This window comes from Trachypithecus francoisi, unplaced genomic scaffold (genome assembly GCF_009764315.1).
Source record: "Trachypithecus francoisi isolate TF-2019V2 unplaced genomic scaffold, Tfra_2.0 Lachesis_group1, whole genome shotgun sequence".
In the NCBI taxonomy this organism is placed as follows: Eukaryota; Metazoa; Chordata; class Mammalia; order Primates; family Cercopithecidae; genus Trachypithecus; species Trachypithecus francoisi.
The window spans coordinates 16,431,205-16,438,744 of record NW_022681454.1 but is presented as its reverse complement, the minus strand read 5'-3'; the positions used below and the strand labels follow the sequence as shown (position 1 = coordinate 16,438,744).

The 7,540-nt window shown below is 41.9% G+C and overlaps 1 non-coding gene across 1 annotated transcript; it reads left to right on the top strand.

Moving 5' to 3' along the window:
* Positions 1-6,036: 6,036 nt before the first annotated feature.
* On the top strand, positions 6,037-6,173 carry LOC117086502. The gene has a single exon (XR_004438402.1). It is a non-coding gene; the product is annotated as a small nucleolar RNA SNORA75 (small nucleolar RNA).
* Positions 6,174-7,540: the final 1,367 nt, after the last annotated feature.

The following is a 7,540-nucleotide window of genomic DNA, read 5'->3' as shown; positions in this document are numbered from 1 at the left end:
TAGTGATAAACATCTTTGTGAATGAACTACTGCCCTCACTGTTTGATTATTTCATTCAGGTGAGTTGCCAGAAGTGAAATTACAGGCCTGAGCATAGGAATTTTTTACAGACCTTGAAGCATGGTGCTGGATTGCTTTTCAGAGGCTTTGTAGCAATTTACATGGAGTATTTCTATTTTGGGTCCCCCTCCTGGAATAGGGAAAGATTTTCTAGCTTGAGAGAGAGAATGACCTGTAGTGAGATTTGGATCAGAATTTCATGCTTTGTAAATCATTGATTTTAGGTTTCTCCCACTTTCTGTGTTTATTTACCTTCTATTCTCTTGCAGTAATTTTAGAAATGGCATTGGGAAAATTCCAGACTGTTTCCATGGTGCTCAGAACAGACAGCAAAGGGAGTTTGGTCCGTGCTGTGGACAGAGCTGCCAAGAGTGGGGGACCATGTCCTCTGGTGGAGGTTGGTAGGGGAGGGGGTCCAACCTATGATGGCAAAAGGAGACCAAATGAGACGCATCATGGGAAAGGTAACACATGGAGTTGTAGTGATGGTGGTGAGGAGTGGAGATTAGAGCTGATGCTAAATTTTGGAGGTTCTCATTTTTGTTTTAACAAGAGTAGAATTTCTTGATAGCAGGCTGGACTGGATCAGTGATTTTCAAATTTTCCTTCCTCCTCCCAGAACTTTTGAATTCTATGGTGGTGCTTGAATTAAACAAACAATTTTAAGGTCATCTGCACCTAATTTAAAACTGTGTTAGTAGTGGTAATAAATATCAACACATACACATATAAATGTATATAGAATGCCATATTTTAACACCACATGGACCTGAGGGTAGACATGCACTAACTGGTTTTAGAGCAGACTTTGAATGAATCATCTCTCTCTTGAATTGAGGAGAGCTCTGAGGTTGGAAGGGCAGCGTGATTTGACCAGCTGCTGCAGCAGCAGCAACATTGTCCGTCAAACCAAGATAGACTTTTATCTTGGGGTAAGTGAATCAGAAACTTCATGTTACAGAGTAAACAAAACAGAATATAGAGCCCGGATGCTCAAGCAGATCGAAAACTGCAAATGCCCTGTTTAACTCTCAGCTTTAATCTGGTCACAATAGCCCTCATGTTCTCTTTGCTAGACTTTATTATATATATGCAAATAGACACCAATCATTTTTGACTGTTATATGTACAGTGGGTCCATTTTCATTTGAAAGAGAGTTCCTCTGAGGACCCTTTCTAACACTAACATTTTCTGATCAACAGGCCTTTATTATCCCATTTGATGGATGGATAAGTTGAGGCATTAAGTAAAGTGCTGCAGAGAGCTGGCTTTGCAGTTTAGTCTCTGTCAGATTTTGAGCAAGTTAGTTTAGTTCCCTGAGCCTCAGTGTTCTCATTTCTAAAATGGGAATAATAGTGACCACTCTGCAGTGCCGTTATGAGGGTGGAAATCAAACCCAATCTTTTCCTTTGCTCATTGGCCAGGCTTTGGGAATGGGCATCTAATTCACGTTTGCGAAATGCTGACTCCTCCCTCTTGTCCATGCTGGCCTCATTCTTGCCATGACTCTGTTCAATGTTCTCTGATAAGTTTTAGGCATAGAAGAGGAAAGAAATATATGTATTGTCTACATACCCATTGGAACTTGGGATCCTTTAAAACATGCAGTCTTATTACAGTGATTCTTCTGTAACAGCAGTATTTATTTTCTAGTCTGGGGAACAAAGAGCCTTCTTTTCCTTTCTTCCATTAATACATTGAAATCCAGTAGCATAGAATCTCTTAGAATCATTTCTTGTATTGCTTCCTAACTTGACCTTAACATTCTATGTGAACTTTCAAGCCCTTTTTTGTTTTTTTAAACCTCTCTCAACCTCTGCTTCCTGTAAAATGAGGTGGTTGGGTCAGGTGACATCAACAGTCCTTACAGCTTTTCAGTTTTTAAATTCTACGAAGACTTAGGAGTAAAACCTTGAAGTGCTACGTTTCTTTTCTGCAGGGAGGAAAAAAATTACTGTTATTTTAAATTGGCCACGTGGGGTCGCTAGTGATCTAAGAGACTGGTTCGCGAAGGTGGTACTCTAAATGTGCGGTGCTTCAGCGAACAGATTCTGGGGGTGGTTTATGAAATTTTCTTTTTGTCTCTCCCTTCAGCTCCAAAATTCACTCAAAGACTTGATCGCATCATTAGTGTTGAGAGAACCATAAGCAGCTGCCAGAGACTGTGTTCAGAGCCAGACCATGGTATCTCATGCCCACCTCAAAAGAAAAGAAAAAGGAAAAAAACATGGTAATCCTGGGGTGCAACTGGCTCTCCTTTTAGACTCTAACTCAAGCTGCTACGTAATGTGGCCTTGCAATTTCTTGACTTAAGAAGTAGGTCCTGCAAAGTTAAACTGGGTGGCATAAAACACGCCTTAGTGATGGAGTCAACCTTTGTCTCAAAGAATCTGGAGTTATCAAAGGCAGAAACATGGCAAAATTCTCACTGAAGAGCTGATCAGCGTCTCTCTTGGCATATTTCTTGGTGGGCTTTGCTGATGGTTGAGGTGGGGTGGGGTGGGTGGCAACAGGCTTGAATGACTGTAGAAATCAGGGAGGGTTCATTAAACAAAAAGTAAATAAAATAAAACAAAAATTTGGAAAGCTCAGTATCTTCCCACACCAAGGACAGTGTACCCACAGCACGCTCGGCACAGACCAGACGCTTTATGGAAAGTCAGCTGAACCTTGCCCTCGGGATGCAAGGAAAAAAAATGTCTTTTCTGCCAGAAGTGTTGTATAAACATCCTTTTCCTACGATCCTGGATCATGATCCTGCAGCTCCAGGACCCAGAGGAGTGTAGGGAAAGTATCTTAATGGAGACGGATTTCGAACTCCTGCTGTCCCTTTTCAGATCGTAAATTACTGTTAATGCTGTTTATACTCTTCCCCCTTCCTCCCTTAATAGTTTTAGAAACAGTAATTGACAACAAAATAGAGCCGCAAAGGGTGTAAGGGAGCCCTGCTTGGCTGGCTGAGAAGCAGCCAACTAAGTGTCTGTTCATCGTGCACGTCCCTGCAACAAAAGTTAAAGATTTACCTACACAGGTGCCCTTCCTTGCCTTCCTTTCGTCATTTTGCTGTGATGGAGCAGGTTACGTCTCAATTTCAATTAACTGGAAAGAGAAAAGTTGTGTGTGTTTGTCTGCTTGCTTTTTGTCCACCCTGCTCCCTGTATGGGAGGCTGCACAAAGCTGGTGTGGGCTGTGGAGCCCCGGGAGGAAGCTGCTTAGAAAGTGGATCCCAGGATCTCTGTGGTTCTGTCTGCCTGGGTGTTGTCTTGTTTTGTGGTGCATGGTCCCCGGAAGCAGTTTCCTAAGACAATTCCAGCATGAGGAACATTCCCAGGCTTGAAGTTGGTGAGAGCTGAATTTAAATCCTAGATCAACCTACTTATTTAGCTGTCAACTTAACCTCTTAGAGCCTCAGTATTCTCCTCTGTAAAATGGGGATAATACAGGTTGACTATCCCTCATCCAAAAATCCAAAACCCGAAATGCTCCAAAATGCAAAAGTTTTGGATTTCTCATCCAAACTTTTGTCATTGAGTGCTGACATGATGTTCAAAGGAAATGCTCATGGGAACATTTCAGATTTCGGATTCTCAGAGTAAAGATGCTGAACCCATAAGTGTAATGCAAGTATTCTAAAATTAGAAAAAAAATCTGAAATCCAAAATACTTCTGGTCCCAAGCATTTTGGATAAGGGATACTCAACCTGTAACAATATTCCCCTAAGGGAGTGTTTTGGAAGATTCAATAAAGCTGTGTTTATAGAAAAAGTGACTGAGGCCTAGCAAGACATCCATGAATGCCTGTTCTTTTTTCCCTCTTGACTTGTGCTATCCAAGATGGTAGTCACATGGGGCTATTGAGCACTTGAAGTCTGGCTACTTGGAACTGACAAGTTCTGTAAGTAGGTAATACACACCAGATATCAAAGACTTAGTAGAGAAAAAAATAATGTAAAACATCTCATTAATAATATTTTATACTGATTACATACTGAAATTTTAATATGTTGCAAATATTGGATAAAATATATTTATTATTATTATTATTATTTTTTGAGACAGAGTCTCTCTCTGTCACCCAGGCTGGAGTGCAGTGGCGCGATCTCCACTCACTGCAAGCTCCACCTCCCGGGTTCACGCCATTCTCCTGCCCCAGCTTCCCGTGTAGCTGGGACTACAGGTGCCTGCCACTGTGCCCGGCTAATTTTTGTATTTTTAGTGGAGACGGGGTTTCACCATGTTAGCCAGGATGGTCTTGATCTCCTGACCTCGTGATCCACCCGTCTTGGCCTCCCAAAGTGCTGGAATTACAGGTGTGAGCCACCGCGCCCGGCCAGATAAAATATATTCTAAAAGTTAATTTTACCTTTTTTTAACTTTAAAAAATGTGGCTACTAGAAAATTCAGAATTAGATCTGTAGCTTGTATTTGTGGCTCACATGATGTTTCTCTTGGGCTGTGCTTCTGTAGTTTCTCTTTTGCTCACCCTCTATTCAAATTCTTTCCTTCTCTTAAGGCCTCGCTCAAGCTTTGCTGTCTTTTTGGGTCCTTTGGGTCGATCTCTCCCTTCCCTAAAATCTCCTAGGGGTTTTGTCATGGAGGCAGTCACATAATGTGTATTTGTGGGCTGAATTTAAGCAGGAAAAGCAAATAAAGTGTTTAGCCCAGTGTCTGGCACATCACAAACAAAATACTATGATTCATTTTTTATTTTTTATTTTTTTTGAGATTACCATCGGGGTCTGGCTACCTAGTTCAGACCTGGTTTTCTGCTGCTTTGCATGCTTCTTATGTGTTTAGTCTCTCTTCCTTGTGTGTTTAGTCTTGTTGAATATGCCTGTGAGGATAGAGAACCTGCCTGTTTTCCCTGGGTTTGTTCTTAACCCACAAGGCAGCTCTAGCACAATGGATTCTCCCCTGTGATTATTCATGGACAAAGCCAGCGCCTGTTGATTGACTTGTCATCCGGGAGTCATTTGCCATTCTTTCCATTCTTTCCTTCATTCCACGGGTTCTTCTTGGGATGCTTTTTCACCACTCTTTCTTCATCGAGCTAACTCTTTTGCATCCTGAAAACAGTGATCGAGGTCAGCATGTATAGCACTCACTATATATTCACCCTATTCTAAGTAGTGTATGTATATGAATAAAGTTAATCCTCACGGCTGCCTTGTAGGGTATTATCATTTAACTCATCCTTCAGATAAGGAACCTGAAACACAGAAATTGAGTAACTCATCCAAGGCCACAAAACTAGTGAGGGGTGGGGGCTGGATTCAAATCCAGTACTACGGTCCCAGAAACCGTAGCACTCTGAATCACCAGGCTCAAAGTCACCTTCACCACAAGCCCTTCTGGAGCACTGCGCCTAAATTTTCAACATACCACTTAGCCGTTCCACACCCAGCCCCACGTGAACATCTGTCATAGGCCTTATCCCATATGATTGCAATCCCTGGTTTCCTCTTCAGTTTCCCTCATTGCCCTGTGATCCCCTGAGGATCTCAGTGAATCCCGATGAAAGAAGGAGCATGGCTTTAGGCTGCAGGGGACAGATTCTCCCAGGATCCAAAGACATGAGACTTAAAGTTCTTCCTCTTTCATGTCACCAAACTGTTCATTTTTTTCCATACCTCTTTTAGCAATCTGTAACCATCTTGTTGGTTTTCATTTACTTGATTAAACAAAAAACAAAACAAAACAAAACAAACCTTTCCTTCCCCCCAAGAATGAAGGCAGAGAATTTATCTGTCTTGTTTGCTGCTTTACTTCAGTGCCTGACACAGAACATATATTCAGTAAATATGTGTCAGGTGAATAAATGAATGAATGAATTTATTGTGTTTCTTTTATGTGCCAGGCACTGTGTAGACAGCATGGTTCTTGCCTTCACAAGGTGAGCAAGTTTATGGAGGGTGATGGGGAAGACAGGGCAAGAGGCGGTAACTATATAGAAACGGAGAAAGAACAGGGAGCCTGGCTTCTCATTGAGCTCCTTTCTGTCCTTTGGTGGCAGTTGAGGTATTTGCATGAGAAGAAGAGAGAATTCACAGAACTAGCATTATTTTACTTTCTGTCTTTACAGAGGTATATTTGGCTGTTTTGTGAGACATTCTGGGAAGAAAAAACAAACAAAAAAGAACAGGGAGTTTGGAGAGCCAAAAAGAAGAAGGATTTAACACTGGGTGAGGGGAAGTCCAGAAAGGATTTCTGCAGATAAGTGACAACTAAGAGACCTGAAACATAGTTGGGAAATGACCAAGCAGAAGACAAAGGAAAAAGCTGAGTAAGGAAGAAGAGAGATGTTTCAGGTAGAGGGAAGGAGAAGTAGGAAAGGCCTGGCAATCTGGTTATTTTCAGGTCTGTTGGGTGCAAATGGTAGAAAGGAGGAGCTTCATGAATTTTGGGCACCTTGATGTCCAAGCCATGGCAGAATTGGACTTCCCTTCATGTATTCCTTTTTCCACCCCCCACCAACTGTCTTTGTTGCCTTCATTGTTCCCAAAGCCTCCTTTTCATCCTTGTTTCTTCCTGGCTGGAATAGGTTCAGTGGAACCATATTTCTCCGACAGTTTGCATTGCTTCACTTGCTCAGGAGTCTGTAGCACTGCCAGCTGCCTCTGGGAATGGAATTTCTTACATTTATCTCATGATCTATACTTTTCTGTCTATTTTTGCATGTTATCCTTTGATCCTCGCAGCAACTGTGTGAGTTCTCTCAATTCTTAGCCGAAACCTAAAACGTGTCTATTCTCAGCCTCTTACCCCCATCCCACTGCGATTCTCATAAGTGTACTACTCTTCTTTCCTCTTCCCTCCACAGATGCTTGAATCTGCCAAGAAATTTGTTTCCCTTTCTCTCTCTGTGTATATCATTTAAGAACCCCTAAGCCAAAAACATACCATCTGATGAATACTTAGGCCGGTAGGATACAGTATTTATACTCAGATCTGTACTTTTGATATGTTCCGGGAGGTCAGAGATATTTGGTCTTAGATTTCGTACTTTGTGTGTTTCCTTTGTTTTTGAGACTGTCTAGGTCTATTCTGTCTTTGGACAGCTTGGACTACTTAGACTTTTCTTTTCAGAGGGGGTTTTGATGTGTCTGCTCATGGGGTCCAACCACTGGTCCTAGTTCTACAGTTAGGTCCAGGAGGGCAGAATAGCTGCATCTGAATCTTGGCTTGCCATTTCCTGCCAGCTTTGGGAGGCTATCAAGACATTCTGCTTTCTGTGTATCAGCCACTCCTCTGTAAAATCAGGCAAATGGTAAGTATGCAAACTCACTGAATGTTAGCCGTTATCATCATCATTATTATTACTCCTTGTGGCTATAGTAAACAAGAGAAGAGTGGGCTTAGAATGGACTGGTGTAGTATACCTGGAGCTCACACTTTATGAAATGCTAATTTTACTCACCTCTCAGCAAAAGGGAAGAAATACTCTTAAGTCAAATGCATACCGTTCCAGGTTATTTCTCT